The sequence below is a fragment of the Electrophorus electricus genome, chromosome 17 (genome assembly GCF_041902795.1).
Source record: "Electrophorus electricus isolate QZ-2024a chromosome 17, ASM4190279v1, whole genome shotgun sequence".
Lineage (NCBI taxonomy): Eukaryota > Metazoa > Chordata > Actinopteri > Gymnotiformes > Gymnotidae > Electrophorus > Electrophorus electricus.
This window is the reverse complement of record NC_137513.1, coordinates 19,062,228-19,067,500: the sequence shown is the minus strand read 5'-3', so window position 1 is coordinate 19,067,500 and position 5,273 is coordinate 19,062,228. Positions and strand designations below refer to the sequence as shown.

Below are 5,273 nucleotides of genomic sequence, written 5' to 3'. Positions count from 1 at the left end.
TGTGTGTGTGTGTGTGTGTGTGTGTGTATCTGTATGTGTGTGTGTGTATCTGTATGTGTGTGTGTGTATCTGTATGTGTGTGTGTGTGTGTGTGTATCTGTATGTGTGTGTGTGTGTGTGTGTGTATCTGTATGTGTGTGTTTATCTGTGTGTGTGTGTGTGTGTGTGTGTATCTGTATAAGTGTGTGTGTGTATTTGTGTTTGTGTGTGTGTGTGTGTGTGTGTGTATAGATAGATAGATAAATGAATTCATGCCTTCATCTGCCATGCAGTGTTTACAGAGAGACAAAGCTTCAGGAAAGCATTAATCTATGAAAACTAACATTTCTTACTGTCAATGGCTTTTTATACTCTAAACATTCTTGCTGGCATTAATCCTCTGATTGTTATAACCCAACTATTTGTATCCATATTCTATTCACTGTCTGCTGGGTAAATGGCGCTGTTGTAACCGTACAGCTTGGTTACATGTTAGAACAGTCTTGCACCACAAGACCTTCATGTGTTTGTCAGGCTAAAACTTACAGCGGGCACCAAAATGTTGGCAGCGAAGCTGCGTGTCTCTTTTCCTAGTGCGTAGCATGCTCATAGTTCGTCATGATGAATGGTGAAACATTCAGTTTAAATGTTAGTAAGAATTTTGGAAGCTTTGCTGGTCTAACACGCGTAGGCCAGCGTGTGGAGAGCCACACTATAGGCTGCTGAGTAGATTCCTGTGTTGGATCACCAAACTGTGTACGGCACGTGACGCGGAGCATGAGCCAGACCGCACTATTACTAGCTTGCAAGAGACAGTAACATGTCTCTGTCAGCCTATTTGACACATCCAGTGAAAAATGTAATGAAATGAAAAATTATTGTAATAGTTTTATGATGAAAACCAATTACCTGTTTCAAATATGTAAATATAAATGAGAGATTTACTAGCAAAGACATTAAGAGGGGGTAATTTTTTTCAGGAATGTTTTATGTTGGTGAATTGGTATCATGGATTGACACTTTTTTGCAAATATTTATTTACAGGATGTTTACTTATTTTGTTGTGATTGTCTAGAACTCACAAGTGAGACAGCTCGAGACCATGATATTTGTTGTTGCTGCGTGCTGGTGAATCCCACAGCTCAGACGCATGGCCTGCTACCTCAGCTTCCTGAGTGCTGAGCTCAGCGCTTTTGTGTTTGTACTCTGCATTGTGTATCTCGTGTGAGATCAGTCTCAGGTTAACAGGATGTTTCACACAGATCAGTAGTAAAAATTTAAAGATTACAGTCTAGGGCGCTTTTGAATTCTCTACGGTTTATTTTCCTACACTTATATAAATTACAAGTTTTTCTGGCTAGGAGTGCTCTGCAAAATATGTTCATTTTTCTGGTTCAATGAATTTGCAGTTTGCATTTAATCATAGTAGACAGAAATAAATATCGACACTGTAAACTGCATGGCACACTGAGCTTAGTGAAGTTACTTACCACAGTGAAATGCAGAACATTTGACAATGAGGGAAGTGCTTGTGTCAGGACGCTGATTGCTTGAGAAAGATACTTTGATTTGATGCTAAACTGTCACATATTATTGAAACTGTAAATCAAATATGAAAACCACACAAGACATTAGAGTTACAAACGCGTCATGGTAAGATCCTGTAAATTTACGAGTGTTTACAAAGTAATCTAGCTATGATGACAAATGCTTTGTGTGTGTGTGTGTGTGTGTGCGCGCGTGTGTGTATGAGATGAACATAATTAAGGAATTTCTGATTTATTTGTTGAATTTGTTTTACTGAATGGGTTTTAAGGGTTTAGATTGACATTGTTAGTCTTTTCAATCCTTGTCTTCTAATTTATTTTGTAAAAGCCATTATGTTGACATTGAAACATGTTTAGAAAGCATGTCTTTTTTAAGATTTTGTTGTATTGAAATTTGGCAGTCTAGATTAGATTACAGTGTACAGCTGTAATGCGTTAAGACATGTCTGTATATGTTGCACTTTGAATTCAAATCTTCACATCAAGTCACGCTCTGCTCCAGAGTTTCTGAAAGTACCATTTCGAGTGTCCAGTGCTTTTGCAACAAAATGTGATATTTGGAGTTTGAACTGAATGTAAACAGCAGCAACAGAGAAAGGTGCTCCAAGGCATGTGTGTGGGTCCATGAATAAAGCAACACAATACCTGAACACTGTTCTAGCTGATTCCTATAAACCTGTATAAACCAATTATAGCAACTGATCAATGAGACCAAATGACACAAATCCGTCCTGTTTCATTTCTGACACACCCAGGCTGTCCACGCACTTGCTTGAAAATGTATCATTTTCCTGCAGCTGAAATAGAGCAGGATTTTCTTGCTACCAGTAAGACACTGATTATCCCAGCAGGAAGTATAAACACTACAACAAACAACATTCATATTCATAGTCATCTATGCCATTTGTGGCATAAACAAATGAAAAGGAGCAAGAATGACTAGGAAACCACGGTAACGGTGGGGAAACCATGGCAACTGTGGGACACCAGGCAGGCTCTGTAGGGTAAGTGCATGACAGACTGCTGTGAGCCAAGAGAATTCTGTGGTGATGATGATTTTTGATATTTATCTGTTTTTGTTATGAGTTTGCATGACAGTTTTCCCCATGTCTCTGATGCACAGCATCTTCTAGTGTATTTGTGGTGTGACTCAGATGTTCTAGTGATAACAGAACATTAGTTACAGATTTCAGCAGAACTCCCGCACCTTCAGAAGAGCTCCCAAACCTCAAACCTACATACGCACCCTGAGACCTGCAGAGGAGCTCACAAACACTGCAGGAAAGATGCATACCGAGAAAGAAAATCCTTAGAATACATCATACATGTATACGCACACATTAAATTCATACACATATACATACATACACACACACATTTTTAAAATGTATTTATTTATAGGAATAACACCAGTTTACTGTAATTAAAGATGTAGATATAGTAAAACATTGTAGTAAGGTACACAAGGTTATAGAAACAAACACAGCTGATGAAGGACCTCTGTTAGAAATGTGTACTTCACATGAGCTTTACAAAAATATCACACACTGCTAAAAATACTAAAGACACATTTATTTTCCTTAAATTGGCAACCAGTTATCAAAATCCTCTTTGTTGCAGCCTTAGTTTTTTTGAGCACCTGGTGGTTCAGGCGTGATTAGAAATTATGAAATGCCGCCTTTGACCTGAAGGTGGCAGCAGGGGTCAACAACACAGAACAACCACAAAAACCAAACTGGTTTCACGCAAAAGACTCAAAGTTGTTTGACAGAATATATATTTCGATTGATTTGATAGATTTGCTCTCAGCTCTACTGACAGTAATATTCTAGTCATCATCTAGTTCTAGTCATCTAGTCTAGACTTCAAAAAGGTGAAAAAAACCCTTATTAAGTACATGGAAATTAAAACAAGAATTGACTAATCGTGATGAAGACGCAGTCTGAGGCCCACGGATAGTAGAAACACAGCCGCCTTAACGCAGCCGCTTCCACCTGCGTCTCCCAACTACACCTGTTAGTTCACCTGTAGGTTCACCTGTAAGTTCACCTGTAAGTTCACCTGTTAGTTCACCTGTAAGTTCACCTGTAAGTTCACCTATTAGTTCGTTAGTTCAGTAGAAATCCAAACCGTGTAAGTAGCACATTCCAGTACTCGCCACAAGGTGGCAGAAAATACAATGTCACTTAAATGATAGTTTTATTATTATTATTATTGATTATTATTATTGATTATTCCCTACCAAAGAGCACCTTTATCATTTTCTTTGATCTTTTGAGCACTGTAGACTTTTTTTGCTAGTATATACCTGTCATACCTTCCCGGACTACAGAGAGGAAGAGCATTGTTTTCTCACTGTGGCCCTAAACTGTGAACTCCCTACTGACCTGAACATAAACTGTTATACCGCCATAGCATAAGGATATATAGCACAGTGACAATGCATATAACATATATTAACTGTTTATGAAATTGTTGTTGAGACCAGTGTCATAAAGCTTTAGAACATGTATCGTTATGTTCCTTCACATAAGGGTTTATAGATACTTTTGTACTAAAACAAGAATCCTCTCTAACTGGCTTAGTCATCAATGTTCCTTGCTAACTTAACATTACTGCTCATAACATCGAATGAAAACATATCAGCTCTCTTTATAGACATTAGGTAAAGTGTTGCTATTTCTCACCTTTGTAATGTAGACTGCATTAATATTAGCATATACCAACTTATAAAAACTTTTAAATGCTCCACAAACTTTAAGTAAAGTGAAATCGTCTGGATAAAGTAAGGATATGATGAGAAGAATGCAATCATTAATTTAGGCTTTAGTGCATTGGTCACTTCTTTAACAACATATACTTTTACTCTTCCTGCACAGGGCCTTGCAACAGGTTGCAACTTCTCACTAAACCTCGGGGAGACTTGGGGAGACTTTTGGCATGGCCTTGCAGGTGGTAGCACTCACTTCCAGAATTCCTAGAACTCACTTCCAGAATTCCTAGGACCGCTGTTTTGCTCCGATGCCAAGCAGACCCTACTCATCCATGGATGTACTGTACAATTTGGAAGAAAATAAGCGTAAACTGTCTAATGTCACGAAACATGAGTGTTCCGACAGTAGCTTCTGTATTTGAACACCTTCGTGTCACTGCTGGAGTGAAAAGAGTGAACCGGTGAAAAATATCCAGCCAGCAGCTGTGACCACCAGTGAAGAACTATAGCAGGCGTGTCCATGTCCCATCCAGGAGGGCCAGTGTGCTCCGACACACCTGCTAAACCTGGATGAGTGGTGTGTTTATGTATGCAATCACTAAACCGCACTGGTCTCTATTTTAAAATGGTTTATTGCAAAAGACATTCTGCTTCAGAAACATGGTGAAAACTGTCTTTCGCGGTGTCCTTGACAACCTGCCTTGTAGCAGTGTCTTCACTGTTTTTGTTTTGTTGCTATGGTTTCTTGTTTCTGCTTCTGATTGCTTCCACCTGGTCCTGGTTCGGTCCTAGTTATCGTCCTGTCTGAAGTACTTTCTCCTGCATTTCTTTGTGTTTATGTCTTCATTTGGGTCCGTGAACATTTTGTCTTTCTACATATTCTGTTCTGTTTCCTTCTCCACTGGTTCCCTGTTTGTTCCACTTCTTCTTTTTCTCATTTGTTTTGTAGTTTTCTTATGTTGCCTTATTCTCAGAGTCTCGGTTATAGATCACTGGTTTCCTGTTCTCCCTTCTTGCCTGTCATCTGTGGAGTA

The 5,273-nt window shown here is 38.9% G+C and overlaps 1 protein-coding gene across 5 annotated transcripts in view; it reads left to right on the top strand.

The window, feature by feature from the left end:
• The window catches only part of mtus2b (microtubule associated tumor suppressor candidate 2b), a 43,023-nt gene extending 40,847 nt beyond the window's left edge, over window positions 1-2,176 (top strand). For all 5 annotated transcript variants that reach the window (XM_081699878.1, XM_081699877.1, XM_081699876.1 and 2 more), the window contains one exon: window positions 1-2,176. This exon is cut by the window's left edge and continues 1,348 nt beyond it. The gene's annotated coding sequence lies outside the window, so the exon portion shown is untranslated.
• Window positions 2,177-5,273: the final 3,097 nt, after the last annotated feature.